Genomic DNA, 20,410 nt, shown 5'->3' with positions numbered 1-20,410 from the left:
CATGGACAGGGGATTGGCTTGCATGCACAACAGCAGAAGAAGCAATGGTGCCACCTGCAGACACTGTTCCTGGACCCTGGGGTTCGGCCCACAAAGTCGGGTGCTTTGCTGTCATGTGCCTGATCATGCTGGTGGTGGTCAGGCTGGTCATTTTGCCACCCCTGCTGATGCTGGCCTGGCAGGTGGTGCAAATGGCCTTTTTGGGGTTATCGGCAGAGTCTTTAAAAAACAAGCCGACTCGGGAAGACCTAACGGTTGTACTGGCAGCTTCCTTTGTGTTGGTATTACGGGGAACGGTTGCCTGCCTTCTGTCTGCGGCCACCGCACTGCTTCTTCCTGCCTGTTGGGGTGCTCTGCCTCCCTCTCCCCGTGTGCTGCTGTCCTCGCTCTGCATGTCCTCCTGCCAGGTTGGGTCAGTTACTATATCATCCACCACCTCGTCTTCCACTTCCGCACCGTGGTCCTCCTCCTGACTTTCTGGCAATTGTGTCTCATCATCGTCCACCTCTTGTGACACTTTCCCACCGTTGCCTTCGTGTGACCGTGGCTTCTTAAATATTTGGGCATCGCTACACGCGATCTCCTCTTGCCCCGCTTCAAGTGGACCAGGCGAGAGGCCCGAATCTATAAATGGAAAAGTGAACAGCTCCTCAGAGTGTCCAAGTGTGGGATCATTTGTCTCCGGGCACTCGGCATGGTGGGAGGAAGGAGGATCAGGGTGAGGAATATGCGGTCCAGACTCACGGCTACTGAGACTTGACCGTGTGGAAGACAGGGTGGTGGTGGTGGTGGCTAAGTAACTGGAAGCATTATCTGCTATCCAACCAACAACCTTTTGACACTGCTCTGGGTTCAATAGTGGTGTGCTGCGGTCCCCTAGGAATTGGGACAGGAAGGTTAGGCGAGAAGATGTGGGTGTTTGTTGTGGCACAATTTCAGCTTGCCCACGGCCTTGTCCTTGGCCTCTGCATGCACCATCACCATCACGTCCAGTTCCCCGTCCCTTGCCACGTTCCTTGTCCATTTTAAATGGAGGACAGTATCTTCCACGCTCACTACAAATGACTGAGTTTGGAGCGAACTTATATGTGATCTGTGTGACTGAGAAAACAGCATTTTAAATACCTGGCCTGTAGGTAACTAGTTTGAACAGCAGACTGCTGTGAATTGCTTCCCTGACACGCTGAAAGAAATTTTTAATGGAGTCCAGAAATGGCAGTATTTTCTGACAACGTATATGTGATCCATGTGATGGAGAAAACAGAGTTTTAAATACCTGGCCTGCAGGTAAGTAGTTTGAACAGCAAACTGCTGTGAATTGCTTCACTGACACACTAAAGGAAATTTTTAATGGAGGCCAGAAATGGCAGTATTTTCTGAAAACATATATGTGATCCGTGTGACGGAGAAAACAGAGTTTTCAATACCTGGCCTGTAGGTAAGTAGTTTGAACAGCAAACTGCTGTGAATTGCTTCCCTGACACGCTGAAAGAAATTTTTAATGGAGGCCAGAAATGGCAGTATTTTCTGACAACGTATATGTGATCCGTGTGATGGAGAAAACAGAGTTTTAAATACCTGGCCTGTAGGTAAGTAGTTTGAACAGCAATCTGGTGTGAATTGCTTCACTGACACACTAAAGGAAATTTTTAGTGGAGGCCAGAAATGGCAGTATTTTCTGAAAACATATATGTGATCCGTTTGACAGTTTTAAATAGCTGGATTTCTAGAGCTGTAATATGGAAATGACCTGGCTGAATTCTGCAGTGCCAACAAGCAAATGGCGCAGAAAAACGGTGTTCTCTGGATTGCTTTTTAAGCAAATAATGAGGATTAAGATCCAAAAAAGTATTCCTGGCCCCTGAGACCTGGGCCTTTGTATAGAAATATCTAACAGCAGCAGAAGGCAGAATTGGAATGGAGCCTCTTGTCCTATGTGCACTGCAGTATGCTATATACCCTGCCTACCTGCCTATATACACTGTCTGCCTGATATCTCTGCAGATGGATTAGTTAGTCCTCAAAAGGACTGTTTGTTAAGATGGATATGTGTAATGTATGGTTTTCCTCCCTATACTACTTAATACACAAGCAAATCTCTCCCTGACACAGCAGCACCTCTCCCTACTCTGCCTGATTCCGGAGTGACTGTGACGAGCACAGCGGTGCCAGGTCTAATATAGACCTGATGATGCTGTGCGGCCAGCCAATCATTGTAATGCCACAACCACCATGGCTGCGGCATTACAATAAGTGCGCAGGCAATCCCTGCATGTTGATTGGCACTCTAAAGAGTGCCAAACATGCAGGGATGGGACCCAAGCTCCCGCCGAGCAACCCCGGAAATACACGGCGAGCGCCGAGCATCTCGAGTAGTGAGATGCTCGGGCGAGCACCGAGCAGTAGCGAGCATGCTCGCTCATCACTACATGGGAGTGATTCAAACATATCACCGAACACGCTATAAATACTTGGTGCTCGCCCGAGTATACTCGGCGAAAGGGTTAGCAAAACATACTCGCTCATCACTAATCAGGACCACAGAATCAAGATCTCAGGGTGCTGATGGAGTTAAAGAGGGAGCCCCAGCACTTTGTTAACCATCTTGATGCCGTAGTTACCATTGACGGCAGCATTTAAGAAGTTAACCAGCCATGATCGTGGCTGGTGCAGCAATTTGTCAGCTATAGTGTACAGCTGACAGCTAGCTACAGAATTGTCACCCGTCAGGGGATGCTAGTCTCTTATAAGGCAGGTCAGTAAAAAGACGTATTGGTGGTCACTAAGGGGTTAAGTATCTTCCATTTATCATGTGATAATGTTTGCTTTTTTAAAAACTTTAATTTACAACTCTTGCATACACTTTTTACATTTACTTTAGTGCATAGTGATAATGCTATACAGGCTAGGAGGAATATAGCTCTCATTATTATATGGGTGGGCTGCAGGGGGTTCCCCCATAATTATCATGTTATGAGGGTAAGTTCCTGGTGTGTTTTTAAATGTATTTCTATCGCTATACATGTCAATAAAATAATATTATTTGTGATCATTCTAGGTGTGCGCAGACTATTTAATGTGGCTCTTTTCTTCTGTATATAATTCTTTTGCTACATTGTTTGAAGAACCTCTTCTTATATATTTTGATTATCTGTGGTGCCCATTGTTCCCCTTGTTTAGTTCCGCTTCTCAGTCATGTCACCGCTCTTCAAACTCTCTGGGTCACGATGAGCTCTGAGTGATTCAGAAGTGGCTTTTACAATGTAAAACCTATGGAGTGTCAGAATAGACTTATATTGTAAAAGAGACTTCTAGCTCATGTGGAGCTCAGCGTGACCCAGAGACGCTGAAGATCCGTGACATGACTGAGTAGATGAGAAGAAGGGTGATGGATCCCCAAGAAAGCGGCAGTAGGTGAGTTTATTAATACACTCACACCGAATGACATATACACAGATTTCTAAAAAAATATTCTTCATGGGAGTGCTTCTCTAATCCTGCCACACATTTACACTCACTACCCTCCTTAAAGGCATCTTGTTACGTGAAAAAACGCTATTAACTTGCAGATATGGGGTTATTCTGCAGGTTAATATCTTTCTGAACCTTGCTGGTGCCAGCACTTAGACCCACGCTGCCAGGAGGAAATTAACTTTATTCCTTCTGGAAGCCTTCGGGTTTCAGTCACGGGGGGCGGCGCCGGTGCAGGTTCAGCCACCCCTCAGTGAATAGTGAGTGGTGGCTGTAACCATGCCCCCGGTGCTGACTGACAGCCGGCCCTAAAGCCGCCTTCATGACTGAAAGCCAAACGCTGAGAGGAAGAATAAAGTTAAGTGGGGGACTAAGTGCCTGAGCCGGGCAGGTTCAGAAAGCCATTAACCTGCAGAATAGCCCCATATCTGTAGGTTAATAACATTTTTTTTTCATGTGGCAGGTTCCTTTTAATGAACACACCATTGCATCTTCCTCTGCACTTCTGCCCAACTATGCCCACTTTACTGCTATTGATCCTTGACTATCCTTACCTGCCTACACGTTCTGTCAGTAAATTTTCCTAGGTTGCAACCTGCAAATACATGCTTTCTAGATGTGAAGGGGAAAGAATGAGAAGATTTATGAAACTCTGCACCTAGTCAGTGTCAACCAGTTGCATCATTATAAATTCCATAATATTGTTCCTTAAATATTCTCAGACATGATTGGCTAACTAATAGGCACTTGTAAGTATTTCTTGCTTTGCAGTGACATACTTTATTCATATTATATATTTCTATCAATAGCATTTCTTCCAATCCTTCTGCAACTTTAATATCAAAAGACTAGAAGTAGCAAGAGGTGACAACCATGGTGCTAAGAACATACAATCAGGATACCAAGTCAGCCATGTGATTTTGGTAGACATGACCATCTTTTTTATCATGTTAAATATAAATACAATACATTTCTTCATCTCCATTTCTTTTTTTCTCACAGTTTTTCTTGAACACTGTAAAGGCTACTAAGTCAATATATGAGAAATAATACATTTCCTATCTTAGTCCTTTATCAACAGGAGTTCCTCTAACAATGACATCATTATTTTTTTTACTATCCTATTCATTCTGCTTTAATGATTCAGATGTGTTAGCAATCAGGTGCATAAAAAACTGAATCAACATGTTGCCTGAATAACATAATGTCAGTTGGCTCTTTGACAACAGGAAACAATGGAGACAGAATACCTGTGGTTTAGCTCAGCTAGGTAAAATATAGAATTTAGAACTTAACAAAAAAATAAAGTAAATGTGAAATGGACACTAGGATATATAATAAACTCCAACATAATCAGTTGATTAGAAATATCATCAGCGATTATTAATTCATAGTTTCAGTTCTTTAATTCATTCAGCCTAAACTGTGGGATTTGTCCAAGAATATGTGGGATGTGCAACATGTTATAAAACTTGATATACCTGATACAAATATTTAATAGGACTAAATTATACATCTGATTTATTTAGTAGCTAGTCTTTATTTCCTCTAATTATTACACTCAGTCATATCCTACTTGGACCTTAAACTTTTAAGAGAAATATAGATTTATGTTTAAAGACAGATCCCGTAGAGAGGAAACAAAGAAGATATTGACATCTAAAAGACCAACCTGACCAAGTGGAAGCAGCAACCCTGTATAACTCAATGAAAGGTCACATGTGTTGACATCTGTCTGTGGGATAAAATGAAAATGCTAATGTAAGTTGAAAGGTTCTCCAAACCGACTGATGGTTTTGTTTGCTTAGCATTTGCTTAGTTTCTGGTAAACAGTCTCCAAGGTGCCAAATCACATTAATTCAAGTCAATTACTAGTGAACTTTCTAATGACTAAAAGGGCTCTCCATTTACCAGCTGAATATTAATAACTCTTGGTGTGTAATTCAGTACAATAAAGTAAAAAATATTAAAGGGAAACTGTCATGTGAAAAATGACTATTAACCTGTAAACATGGGGTTAATCTGCAGGTTAATAATGTTTTGTAGCAGTGCGGCTGCCACACTGAAAGCTAGGTTGCTGGGAGAAAATTAACTTTATTCCTCCCAGAACCTTGAGCTTTCAGTCATAGAGGCATGGCTAGCTCGTTTTCAGTCACCACTCAGTACTGACTGACAGCCATCTTAGCACTGATGCACTGTAGAGCCTGCTGTCAGTCAGTGCCGAGGGCATGGTTACAGCCGCCACTCACTATGCACTGAGCAGTAACTAAAGTCGCATCGGTCGTGCCACTATGACTGAAAACCTGAGGCTGCAGGGATGATTAAAGTTAATTTCTTCCCTTCAGCAGTGCCTTCAGTGCGACACCGCACAGCTTCAGAACGTTATTAACGTGCATATTAACGTCAGATCTGCAGGTTAGTAGCATTTTTTTAAAAGGCAGGTTCCCTTTAAGGGGGCATTTCTTTTTCTTTCAACACATTTTGCCTTGTTTTCTTGGCACACCATCTCTTGAAAATGAAAAGGGATTTTCACTTTTCATGTTTTATTTCATGTTATTCAAAAATATATGGGTCAACATTATCAGCAACCAAAAAAAATACCTTTATCGGTTTTCATTTGAAGGTGGAAAGGGCAAGTTCCCAATCTGCAGCATTGACTATTGACATCACTGCAATATTATTTCCTCAAGCAGGAGCAGCACTATGAGGGGCTCTAATCCTAATACAGAGCCTAATTGTTCAGTGCTGTTTTTCTCAATAATAGAGGTATACATTTATAAAAAAAAACTTTATTTAAACAAAATGTGTTACTAAAGACATTTTAGTTAAAAAAAAAGTTAAATAGAAATATAGTACAGTTTCCCTTTTATTTTCACATGAAAAATCAGTTTTTTGGATTTTGGATAGAGTTGATTCACGTCCTTCTTGACAAATAGACCAGCAGCACGGTGGCTCAGTGGTTAGCACTGATGCTTTGCAGCACTGAGATGCTGGGTTCAAATCCCACCAAGGACAACATCTGCAAGGAGTTTGTATGTTCTCTCTGTGTTTGTGTGGGTTTCCTCCAGGTTCTCCAGTTTCCTCCCACACCCCAAAGACATACTGATAGGGAAATTAGATTGTGAGCCCCAATGGGGACAGTGTCAATAATGTCTGTAAAGCACTGTGGAATTAATGGTGCTATATAAGTGAGTAAAATAAATAAATAAAAATAGATCAGGGCATTCTTCTTTTATGTCCAACATTCTTGCCTGCTATCAAAGACAATTCTGGTGTTTGCGAGGTCCACAATATCATGACAGACCTAGCCACTAGACCTTAAAGAGGTATTCCCATCTCCAAGATCCTTTCCCAATATGTAGTAGGTGTAATAATATTAGCAAATACTTCCAATTAGAAATGTAGCATAGTTTTTTTGATTCGCTATGTCTCTTTCCTCATGTACAGGGCATTGCAGAACCTTAGGTATCCATGGTTATACAATTTGCAGCATTGGCTTCCTGGGTAAAAATGTGATATCATATAAAGGGTATCATATGAAAACAAGCATAAAAGCAAAGAGTAGCAGTACAATCCACAGTGGAGGGTGTAATTCCTCCCCAGATACTTTGCAAAATAATTTCCAAGACATAGATAATGTAAGAATAGAAGCAGCACTCAAATGAATCAAAGTGAAAAACTGTTGTTAGTTTATCCATGTGCAACATGTCAGTTTACGAAATGAAGCATTTTTTTTTAGATATTGAGTGTGTGTATGTGTACACATATATGTATATATATATATAGAGTACAGGAGAGGATGAGAGAGTATTTATTTGCTATAATACTTGTTTCTTTGCTATAATTTTTGTAAATAATATTATATTCGTGTAAATAATATTAGTTGCTATAATACTTGTTTGTTACTTACCCAATTTGAAAGCACTATAGAATATGTTAATGCTGTATAAATCAAGACTAGTATTATTATTACACCATATATGTGGCTCAGGTCTGTCACCAGCTTTCAGAAACTGAGTCTGTCTCCTGAAAAACTGCTTATGGAGATTACCCCATATAAGGTTTTTCTTAACCTGATCTGACTTTATCATCTTTTCCATCTTAAATGGGAAGGAATGTGTAAAACAAAACCATTACAGGTTGTTTAGTTTATTGTGGCGGATTTTGTCGAGTCTAATTTTAGCTATGTCAAAGCAAGCACATCAAACATCAAAAAAAATATGTGCTGTGTTTTATAGTCCAGGCAGGGTGAGAAATGGACACTTTGCAGCAATCAAGCACCGATCAGCTTCTCTTTTAATTCAAAGCCTGTGCTACAGCTATGTAAAAATATACAGCAGAAAAAATAGAGTATTGGGAAGACGGAGGCTTACAAGGTGAAACACAATATTATACTTAAGGTTTGGCAAGTGCACCCCAAATCTTTGATTTCTGTGCAATTAACCAGATCTCAGCATCTCTGGCTCCAGAGAGCCGCAGAGATTTTGGTTTTATTAGCTATTTCCTTTCCCAGCCGTCAGCAATGCCTTCCATCCTTAACATGGAGGTGGGGGTGGGAAAGTCTCCGATAATGTTATGGTGCCATAGAAAGACCACAGCAAAACAAGTGCCAGCCAGTCTATTTCTCAAACTGAACACAGGGCTCATATAAACCAGCCTCACGCTTGAATTAAACACGTTTTTGTATTCAGTCATATACGTGTGGCATAATTAAAAACATCCATCAGTAATTCATCGAATCCCGTAGTGCAGAGACACAAAGTCTAGAAATGTTCCCTCTGTAAGGTTTAACTTCTCACAAAATACAGGCAGCTCCATCTTTTTAGGATTTTTATGGGGAATTAGTTCCTTATGAAAATTTATTTAAAATTATGAGCAAGAATGGGATCATATTTAAAGAGTTACAATATATCAATCTGTCCTCAGCTGACTACACACAGTGTAACCTGTCAGATACAATTACACCTGGTTATATATATGACATTATTAGGTACCGTTACACAGAAACAACTTATTTTTATATCATGTCTACTTCACTGATGTATTGCAATTTTATAGGTTTAATAATGTTGGCCATTTTTATATATTACCTATATACCCAAGTAATCCTGTTTCATTTTTGAGTGGTATTTGCTTTTCAATTTATTGAGGAAATGATCTGCCATCTTGCCAACAGGTGAGCAAGTATTTTAGAAATGTTGTACATGAATAATTTTGGCAATGCTGTACTATTTGCCAAAGTTTCATGCTCTTTGACTTGAAATAAATAATGGCACTTACTCCCATGTAAGGCCCCGTTTCATAAATTAAGGGGTTTCTTTTTGTAGAAGAACACAATTCATTGCTTTTCAGTAACAACTTGGCATGTGATGGATCATGCAGACTATTCAAGTGTTTGCCACCATATTTATATTTTGTGGTATAAATGGTACCATTGAAATATTTCAACCCTTTATTCAGGACCTGTGTTCAATTAATATTAAAGGAGACTAAGGGTAAAATTTCACTAGTAGAGATGATCAAATCTTTTGAAGTTCGAATTCTCCAGCTTTAACAAATTTTTCGCAAAAATTCAATTCACAGCAAATCTGGTTGCAGTGAGTAAAAAGCATTGCTAAGCTTTTAATTTCTCAGAAATAATGTATAACAGTCTAAGGTCTTCTAGAACAAGAATGAGCCCTTCTCAAGCTTTTTAACAAAACATAGCCTTAGAAATGTCAAAGTGGACCATGGGTAAGCAGATCGTAAATGGTAGTAACAAACAGTCTTTTTAACAATATACTGTACATACTATCTTTTGAGACTTTTCAAAATGTAAAAAAGATGCAAAATGATAACTTTTTCATAAAGAGTGATGTAAAAAAAATGATCCTTGTTTGAGGAGTAGCAAGAGGCTTGCTGTTTGCCAAATATGGAAACAAAAGCTGTTCAAAAACAGTTCCCATGTTTAGGGAGCTAGAAAAGGATTGCTGTTTTGAAAATGATTGGCTTGTAAACAAGCTGTGCAAAAATTATCCTTATACTTTTAGGAACAACAATAAGTTTGCTGTTTGTAAAATGAAGAAATAATGGCTGTTTACCAACCCATCCAAAAATCATCCCTTAATTTTGGGATTGGGAACAGTTTTGTTGCTTTGAAAGTGATGAAGAAATGGCTTCTACACAAGCTATGGAAAAATTAATCTCTTTAGAACGAAAATATGTGTGTGTACCCAGAACAGGGAATGCTTCCCAGCAGCTGTACAGTATAGCTATACAACACACTGGAAAAGCAGTAGCTGTGTGTGGATGTCTATCGGCAGTGGTATCAGAGGTGGTAGCGCCAGATACTGCACAGTATGAAATATGATGTAGTAGGCAAGGGGGTGACTGGAAGTGTAGGGCCAGCAATGGCAACCCCAGCAGGAACACAATATAGATAATATGATGAACAGTGCATAGATGCCTGGCTGGGCATGGGGCATTGTCACCGTTTGTAGCAGAATGGTGCAGAACACAATGGACAGGCAGGCTGATGTTATGTCTGACCTAATTATTGGCATCAACTGTAAGTGAATTGAAGTCAGAAGTGATTTGTACCTAATTCATTTTGACAAATGTAAAGTTTTCCACTCTTGTGGAAGACAACATGGTCCATTTGGACCTTCAAAGCCACCTGCCGCGTTGAATACACTCTTTGACATTACATTGGAAGCTGGACATGACAGCATGCCCATGAAAGACTGGGCCAGTTCTTGCCACTGATCCAGAGTCAGAACTCTATGAGGTCGTACACAGGGGCGGACATATCGCCAGTGCAGCTGGTGCAGCTGCACCAGGGCCTGGCCGCGCAGGGGGGCCCTTGCCGGGCTGCTAATATTGAGGGCAATCTTGCCTGCTTCTCGGACCCCCAGGCTCGGGGACTCCATGGCCAGATTGCCCTCTCATGTGCGGCCGGCAGGGAGCGATCCCTGCAGCTCCACTGCTGACAGAAGGAAAATCCATCCTCTGCTTCCTGCCCGGCGCTTCCTCCCTGACACAGGCTCGCGCTGCTTGATGATTGATGATGGGCCTGTGTCAGGGAGAAAGTTACCAACAATGATGAGGATGCTGCGGGAGCGTGCTGAGAGGTAAGTTGTGTTTTTTTTTTTTTCTACTGATACACTGGGGAGAGGAACAGGAGAATGAGGGAAGGTGGGGGAGAGCAATGATGGGCAGAGTCACTATGGGCAGAGCTGTGATGGGCAGAGCAATGATGGGCAGAACAGTGATGGGCAGAGCAGTGATGGGGAGATCAGTGATGGGCAGAGCAGTTATGGGGAAGAGCAGTGATGAGCAGAGCAGTGATGGGGAGATCAGTGATGGGCAGATCAGAAATGGGCAGAGCAGTGATGGGCAGAGCAATGATGGGCAGAGCAATGATGGTCAGAATAATGATGGGAAGAGCAATGATGGGCAGAGCAATGATGAGGAAGGTGGAGATGGGGAGAGCAATGATGAGGATCATGGGGATGGGGAGAGCAATGATGGCTATGGGGAGAGCAATGATGAGGATCGTGGGGATGGGGAGAGCAATGATGGGGCTGGGGAGACCAATGACCGGGGTTGCTGGGAAAGAGCAATGATGGGGGTGCGATGCTGGGAGAGAGCAATGATCGAGGTGCTGGGAGAGAGCAATGATGTGGATGCTGGGAGAGAGCAATGATGGGGGTGAGGTGCTGGGAGAGAGCGATAATGGGGGTACTGGGAGAGAGCAATAAATTCTCTTAAGAAAGACAAAACCTTACTTTCACTTTCTTAAGTAATCAGGCTTATTAACCTTTTGAAATGACCAACATCAACGTAGTTAATCGATGATAAAATGAATCATCAAAAATACAAATTGCCTAATAATTGTGCACAAAGTGTATGTCACGTCATATTTGAGTGGGTTGCGACATTGAAAATTAGGGCAGTGATCAGGCATTCTGATCTGTTTTTGCAAATCCTAGAGGACATGTTTCACCACGTAAGAACAGTTGAAATGATCTGACACTTTCATGGTCCTGATTAGCACCTTCTTTAAGTGGGTATATTTCAGTACGAAATTGTATACTATTAAATTCAAGGAGTGTGCCTTGCAGGGAGTGATTGTTACTTTGACCAAATATTAGGCATCCAGAATATTGCCCATTAAAGTTGACAAAGAGACATTCTGTATGAGATTTGCTGTTTGATGCACAACAGCTACTCATCTGCTGTTTGGTTTACATTGCTCAGGCTCTCAAGTTGTAAAACTGTTTGAGAGCTCTTTGCCTTGCAGAAATTATAAGAATAAGTGCAGTGGGTAGATGCCCTGTTGCTCTTGGGGGTAAAGTCATGTCTATTGAGGTGTATGTAGAGGAGGTGAAAGAAAAGACAAATAACCACATGGCGGTAGAAGCAGACGTAGTTCTCAGCTGTGGATTACGATGGTGGACCGCTGCCACTCAAAACATCCACCCAGTGGGCTGTGAAACTCATGTATTGTCCTTGCTCATAGTTGCTCCTAGTGTCTATAATGAGTGAACTTTGGAGCTCAAAGATAAGTCAATAAAGCCGTCCATGTTCTTCTGCATGTGAGGGCACACAGCAGACACCCCTTCTATGAGAAATTATAATGGCTAGGTGTCTTCCAGGGAGGCTAGGCTCAGGCCATAATTTCTCAGAAGGCAGCCATCTCTACAAGATAGTATGGCAGTCACTAAAACACCAGCAACTTGACCAGATGGGAATTTAGTTAGCACACAAGCAGATGACTGTCAGATTATGCCTGTTTCCTTTACAGATAATCAGTGAAGGATGCCTGGCAATGGAGAAGGAGGAGCAGCAGTAGTCGGAGTATAACTAGCAGTAGTTGTGGATGATGGGGATGATGATACCAACCAAGTACTTCTTGAGGATGTGGCTTAGCTACCAGAAAGATCAACGAGAGGAGAAGGTGTAAGAGGACAACTTGAACCTTGCTCTGTTTTCTGGCCAGCCTGCTTTTTCCAACTGAGCAGAAGATGTTGGGGATGCTGATGGAGAGTCATAGTTCTGAGTATATAAGACTCTGAATGTCCACAGCTTATTTTTCTGCTGCAGATCCAGCAGACTGGCAAAGATTTGTCTTACTCCAACGTAGAAAAGGTCTCCTGCACCCCAGATGCCTGCACCTAAGACTCATCACCACCACGATCACGGCCAGAGCTTTCAGGCGCTGCTGAGTCTCCTCCAACTGCTCTCAAGCTGACCTCAGAAGAAGCAGATATTTCCTTCATGGATTTCTCTGCTGCATGTGGGCTCTTATCACCAAGGGCAACACCTTTCTCTGATAACATCTCTTTCTCACCACCCCAATGTGGTTCCCAGGTGTTGTCCACCACACAATTATTATCACCATCAGCATTGTCATCAACATGGTCATTACAGAGCCAGCAATATAGCTAGGCATTTGAATCGTGTCCTGCATTTTCTTAGGCACCATGTCTTCTGTGGACAAATGTTGACTGCTCATAAATCAAGTGGAAGAAATTGTTCTTGTGAAATATCTTCCTTATTTTTATAATTTCGCTCATGCATTGTTGACCTCATCTTCCATTTGTCTTAGTTTTTTTATTTTGTTTTAGTTTTTGTTTGTTTTTTTTTCCACTTTAATAGTGGACAGAATAGGACCAGCCATGTCAGCTTGGATGACTATTTGTATGTGTAAAATTTCTGCAATGTCCTGTTATTTAACTACTTGTGGTTTTCTCTCTGTACATTTCTTGTCATCTTCCTTTGACCTTTTGCGTTTACAAGTTGGTTTTGACCACAGGAATGCCACTGAGTGGGTGCTCTCAAACCACCTAAACTGGCAAGTAACGGTAGTGTTCTGCAAAAGCATTAACTACAAATATTGCGGAAATTTATACTGGCTAATTATTTACAAAGGTGCTAAAAAAATAATCTGTAAATGTAACTCAGTTCTGTTCTTTTTTAATCTTTTAAACATAGAAACAATGGCCCACCTTTATTAATAATGCAGTATTTTAACAAATCTAGTCTAAATACATTTTTAATAATAGAACGTGAGTATATTTATGAAACTATTGCAAATTTGGGGACAATTTAGAAAAATTTGCAATTTTCAAACTTTGACATATTATGTTATCATCATAGCACATAGTCATACCAATGAAAATGGTTAACAAATAACATTTCCCTCATGTGTACTTTACGTCACCATCATTTTACTAGTGATCTTTCACTTTGTTGATGTTAGAAGAGTTAAAAACTTATGAGCAAACATACTTTTTTCAAGAAAACTTGTAAATCTTTTTTTTTCACAGACCTATTCAGGTTTGAAATTACTTTAAGGCTATGTGCCTTAAATTTCTGCAGCATTTCTGCATCTCCCTGGCAGAAAAAACGCATGCAGATTGTGCATGCGTTTTTCCTGCAGAATACATGCGGAATACATGCGGATTCACATGCGGATTCCCATGCATTTCCGCATGCAGATTGACAAGCGCTTTCCAGGCGATTAGCATCACTTGGAAAGTGCTTGTGACAACTAGGTCACACTATATAAATCCATGCAAACAGCATGGATTTATATAGTGTGACCGTAAAACAATGCTTAAAATAAAGCTATACTCACCCCCGATGCCCCGGCATGTGCTGCGGCGCTCGTTCCTGTCTGGTTCCTGTCTGCCGGCATATCGCGAGACACAGCGGTGAATGGCCTGCGGTCACATGACTGTGACGTCACTGAAGGTCCTTCAGCGCTGCCGGCATGCAGAGAGAGCCGTCGGAAAGGTGAATATAAACTTTATTTGTTATTTTATTCTTTTTTTCACAGGTACAATGGTACCCAGGTCTGGATGAGAGTCTTCTCTCCTCCAGAACTGGGTACCATCCGCACATTGAAACTCAAATAATCCGCCTGTACAAATGTACAGACACGGATTCTATGCGTCTCAATGCAAGTCAATGGTGGCAAAATTCATGAACATGCTGCGGATTTTTGAGCGCCGCAGAAACGCTGCGGAAAAATCCGCAGCATGTGCATTGACATTGCGGAATGCCATTGAGGACCATGTGGTGCGGATTACCAAGCATTTTTGATGCGTTTCCGCTGCATGAAAAACGCATCGTGGGCACGCAGCCTAAGGGGCCTACTTATTGTAAAAAAAAAAATAATAATTGGTACTATTTTAAAAACTGAAACCCTTAATCTATTTAAACCTACTGTCAGGAAGTTTGTTAAACCTTCAGGTGCTTCACACAAATGATTGCAAAGTGGAATAAAAAAAATTAAAAATTATATTTTTTCCACTAAAATATTGCTTTAGCTCTAAATTTTTCATTTTCACTAGGGGCAATAAGAGAAAACAAACAAACACAATTAATTACTTAATTTCTCCTAAATGCAACAACAACCCATATGTGGTGGAAATTGAAAAACTACCGTTTTGGCACACGACATGACTATTTGATTTTTAGAGAGATATTTTGGCTGCAATAAAATGCGGATGCTGCATCGCATTTACAGAGACCCCCGAGGTGCCAAAATAGTATGAACCATCCACAAATGACCCCATTTTGCAATCTATACCCCTCAAGGAATTCATCTAGGGGTGTAATGGACATTTCGCATCTACAGGTGTTTCACAAAAGTTTAAAACATTGGGACGCAAAAAAGAAGTGACTTTTTTTCCACAAAAATGTTGCTTCAGTCAAATTTTTTTCAGTTTCACAAAGTTAGCAGGAGAAGATGGTCAGCATAATTTGCGAAGCAATTTTTCCCAAATGGGTAAATGTCTCATATGTGGTGAAAAATTGCTGTTTAGGCACACAGCAAGGCTTGGAAGGAAAGAAGTGCAAACTTGGCTGAAACAGATTGTGGATGCCATTTCACATTTGCTGAGGCCCTGAGGTGTGAAAACAGCAGAACCCACCGACAAGTGACCCCATTTTGAAAATTAAACCCTAAAAGAAATTCATATGTGGGTGTGGTGAGCATTTTTAACCCACTGGTGTTTCACAGAATTTTATAAGATTGGGCCATGAAAATGAAAAATTGTGTTTTTTTTAGTGATGAGCAAGCACTAAAATGCTCGGGTACTCGTTGCCCGGGTCAAACAAATTGGAATACTCGGGTGCTCGACCCAAGCAACGAGCCCAATGTAAGTCTATGGGAAACTCAGATGGCCTAAAAATTGCCCAAATCGATGGGAACAGTGCTCAAATGACATGGGAACAGCATGGGGAAGACCCCTGGAAGCATCTCTGACTCCCAGATCACTGCTGTCAGCAACGTGGTCAGAGTATTACGCCACTTTTACGGACTCACAATAAAACATACAAAAACGAAACCAAAATGGATTTTCCTGGGAAATATGTTAAGGAACATCCTTTCCAGAGTAATACCTTGTATATAAGGCAAAATAAATAACCAAAAACAAAAATACTCCTCCACAACTTGGGCTATGTTCACACGTAGCGTTTTTGATGCGTTTTCGCACTTTTGAATTGCTTTCAACCAAGACAAATGCATTCACCAGGAAATGTCATTTTAACATTTTACAACCTTATCTGGCCATGTGGTGTGTGACACATCATCAGACACATGCATACACTGCTGAAAAGACATGGGAACAGCATGGGGAAGGCCTCTGGAAGCATCTCTGACTCCCAGGTCACTGCCTAAAAGTGTGTCCATCATAAGTGATCCTTGGCGCATGCAAAGATGCCTCCCGCCATGCACCTGTCGTTGCAGACTTGCAACAATCACCGTCCTACCACATTCCTTGGATTGCAAGTGCAAGTATGCAGCCAGCCACCCACCCACCCACCCACAGGCTGCAATACTATACTGCCAAACTTTTGACAGCTGCTTGCACTTGAAATGTGGCTTTTTAGGCTCAGGGAGGCAGAAGCTTTTCACAACCTCATGCCGGGGGCAGCCTGTTGTCCATACTCGGTTCCCAGCAACCACTATATTTCCCGGTATCACCTCCGCCTTCCACAAGCACGGGTCCCACAACATTACCCGTGCCCTCCCCAGTGCACTTACTGGGAAGGACCACCTAACCACAAACACGTGGACAGGTAAATGTGGCCAGGGACGGTACGGAGCCAGTCCACAACTTTTTTTCCTAAGAGTTGTATTTAGCTCGGTGAAAGGACTGGCATAGAGGGAAACCGCATCTACCCTGCGTGTCATTTCTCCCAGGAAGTCCTGTAATTGAGCTTGTTGCAGAAGCAATGGCAGCCCGTCCAACATCAACTCGCACTTGTCGGTGGTGCTTTGACACACATACATCTTTCTTTGCGCATTTAATTTCTTGAATACAGAGTTGGACAATGACCTGATCTGTAATGCGTTTTGAGAAATAACATGCATAAGCATGGCCGATCCACATTAAAAAAGCAGCCATAGAGTGTCCAGGAATCGTCCCCCACACTTTTCTTAGCCAGGGCTGCTTTTTGGCAGGGTTGGACGGGCTCACCAGAGAACCGGAGACTCCTCCGGCGGGCCCTGGCTTCTCATTCAGGAGAAATCATAGTGCTGAGGTGAGGCCATGATGATGATAGAGGCCACCATCTGCTTAGTTTTCTGTTACTTGGAATGCAAGTGCAAGTATGCAGCCAGCCACCCACCCACCCACAGGCCGCAATACTAAACTGACAGATTTCTGGGCAGCTCTTTGCACTTGAAATATGGCCTTTTAAGCTCGTGGAGGCGGAAGCTTTTCACAACCTTATGCCGGGGGCGGCCGGGTGTCCATACTCGGTCCCCAGCCGCCACTATATTTCCCTGTATTGCCTCCGCCTTCCATAAGCACGGGTCCCACAACATTACCCGTACCCTCCCCAGTGCACTTACTGGGATGGACCGCCTAACCACAAACATGTGGACAGGTGAATGTGGCCAGGGATGGTACGGAGCCAGTACACAACTTTTTTTGCTAAGAGTTGTATTTAGATCGGTGAAAGGACTGGCTTAGAGGGAAACGTATCTACCCTGCCTGTCATTTCTCCCAGGAAGTCCTCTAAAGCTGCTTGCACTTGAAATGTGGCCTGAACATTACTGCTGTTACTTTTCTGTTTGAATTTGCTTGCCTCCTACCAGCCTGGAATATTGACAGCAAACTATGGTACGACGCCATGGTATTAGCACTGCCCCCAGTACCAGTAACGAAGCCATCCCCAATTTCCTTCTCAGGAATTTTAATTGGTAGACTGAGTGGCTGCCCAAATATATTTTCTCACAAAGGAGCTGAAGATAGAGTGGCAGTAGGTGCAAGTTTCTCCAGCCTGTTAGATATTAGAGGGTGAACGGCAGCACATTGGATCAGTGGTTAGCACTGAAGCCTTGCAGCAGTGGGATCCTTGGTTCAAATCCCAGCAAGTACAACATCTGCAAGGACTTTGTATTTTCTCCCCGTGTTTGGGTGTGTTTCCTCCTCAGTAAAAAAGCAGCCATAAAGTGTCCGGGAACCTTCCCACACACTTTTTTTTTAGCCAGGACTGCTTCTCGGCAGGGTTGGACGGTCCCACCAGAGAATCCTCTGGTGTGCCTTGGCTTCTACCTCAGGAGAGTTCATGATAGCGCTAACTTTGCAGCAGCTATGGGGCTCTTGAGCGGGTGAGAAAGGTTAGCCCTCAGAATCAAATCCTCTGGTGGGCACAATGTTTTTCAATCTGAAACAGCTTCTCAGTGTGCGTTGTATTTCACCACAGCAATATTCTTTAGCTCGGTGAAAGGACTGGCATAGAGGGAAACCATATCTACTCTGGCTGTCATTTCTCCATCACTAGGTTCTGCCTATTGTCACACACGACCATGCCCGGCTTTATGTTCAGCGGTGAGAGCCACAGATCAGGCTGCTGTGTTACAGCTTTCAACAACTCTGCAGCGCTGGGCGGTTTGTCAATTAAGCATTAAGCATGTTTTCTTCAGCACAGCCTGTTGCCACTTGGCCAAGGCAGTGCTGCAGTGCTGTCAGCTTGTGACTGATGTGGTCATTTCGGAGATGGAGGAGGAGGTGCATGAGCTGAACAATGATTACATTGAGGTTAAATTGGTGACGTTGTTTTTTATACTAAAGAAAGATCCTATTGTTTTGGGTTTTTTACGCTATTTTTTAAGACAAATGCATTCAACGGGAAATGTCATTTTAACATTTTAAAACATTATCTGGCAATGTGGTGTGTGACACATCATCAGACACATCCTTTTTTATTTATGATGGAGGGACTCTGAAAGTCATAAAGCCTATTTTTACAGGGACATCAGACGGCCCTTACTATTCTTAAAAGGCCAGCAGTTGGCCCTAGCTATTGTTAGAGAGCCATCCGTCGGCTATGCTTTGTTGTTCCCATTATTAACAAGTGGATCCCACAACATTACCCGTGCCTCCCCAGTGCACTTACTGGGAAGGACCGCCTAACCACAAACACGTGGACAGGTGAATGTGGCCAGGGACGGTATGTATGGAGCCAGTCCACAGCTTTTTTTGCTGAGAGTTGTATTTAACTCGGTGAAAGGACTGACATAGAGGAAAACCGTATCTACCCTGGGTGTCATTTCTACCAGGAAGTCCTCTAATGCAGCTTGTTGCAGAAGCAATGGCCACCCGTCCAACATCAACTCGCACTTGTCGGTGGTGCTTTGACACACACACATCTTTCTTTGTGCATTTAATTTCATGAATACAGAGTTGGACCATGGCCTGATCTGCAATACGACTTAAGAAATAACATGCATAAGCATGTCCGATCCACATTAAAAAAGCAGCCATAGAGTGTCCGGGAACCTTCCCCCACACTTTTCTTAGCCAGGGCTGCTTCACGGCAGGGTTGGACGGGCCCACCAGAGAACCGCAGACTCCTACGGTGGGCCCTGGCTTCTCCTTCAGGAGAGTTCATAGTGCCGAGGTGAGGCCATGATGATGATAGAGGCCACCATCTGCTTAGTTTTCTGTTACTTGAAATGCAAGTGCAAGTATGCAGCCAGTCACCCACCCACAGGCCGCAACACTAAACTGCCAGATTTCTGGGCAGCTGCTTGCACTTGAAATATGTCCTTTTAGGCTCGTTGAGGCGGAAGCTCTCAACAATCTTATGGCGGCGGCGACTGTGTATCCATACTCGGTCCCCAGCCGCCATTATTTTTCCCGGTATCGTCTCCGCCTTCCACAAGCACAGGTCCCACAACATTACCCGTGCCCTCCCCAGTGCACTTACTGGGAAGGACCGCCTACCCACAAACACGTGGACAGGTTAATGTGGCCAGGGACGTACGGAGCCAGTCCACACCTTTTTTTGCTGAGAGTTGTATTTAGCTCGGTGAAAGGACTGGCATAGAGGGAAACCGTATCTACTCTGGCTGTCATTTCTCCGTCATCAGGTTCCGCACATTGTCACATATGACCCTGCCTGGCTGTATGTTCAGCGGTGAGAGCCACAGATCAGGCTGCTGTGTTACAGCTTTCAACAACACTGCAGCGCTGGGCGGTTTGTCAATTAAGCATCAAGCATGTTATCTTCAGCACAGCCTGTTGCTGCTTGGCCAAGGCAGTGCTGCAGTGCTGTCAGCTTGTGACTGATGTGGTCATTTTGGAGATGGAGGAGGAGGTGCAGGAGCTGAACAATGTGATTAAATTGAGGTTAAATTGGTGACGCTGTTTTTTATACTAAAGAAAGATCATATTGTTTTGTTTTTTTATGTTATTTTTTAAGATAAATGCATTCACCGGGAAATGTCATTTTAACATTTTACAACCTTATCTGTGGTATGTGACACATCATCAGACACATCCTGTTTTATTTATGATGGAGGGATTCTGAAAGTCATAAAGCCTATTTTTATAGGGACATTAGACGGCCCTTAGTATTCTTAAAAGGCCAGCATTTGGCCCTTGCTATTGTTAGAGAGCCATCAGCCGGCTATGCTTTGTTGTTCCCATTA

This window comes from Phyllobates terribilis, unplaced genomic scaffold (genome assembly GCF_046119375.1).
Source record: "Phyllobates terribilis strain yellow unplaced genomic scaffold, ASM4611937v1 Scaffold_4__5_contigs__length_816908805, whole genome shotgun sequence".
In the NCBI taxonomy this organism is placed as follows: Eukaryota; Metazoa; Chordata; class Amphibia; order Anura; family Dendrobatidae; genus Phyllobates; species Phyllobates terribilis.
The sequence above is the reverse complement of the archived record's forward strand: the minus strand, read 5'-3'. Positions refer to the sequence as shown.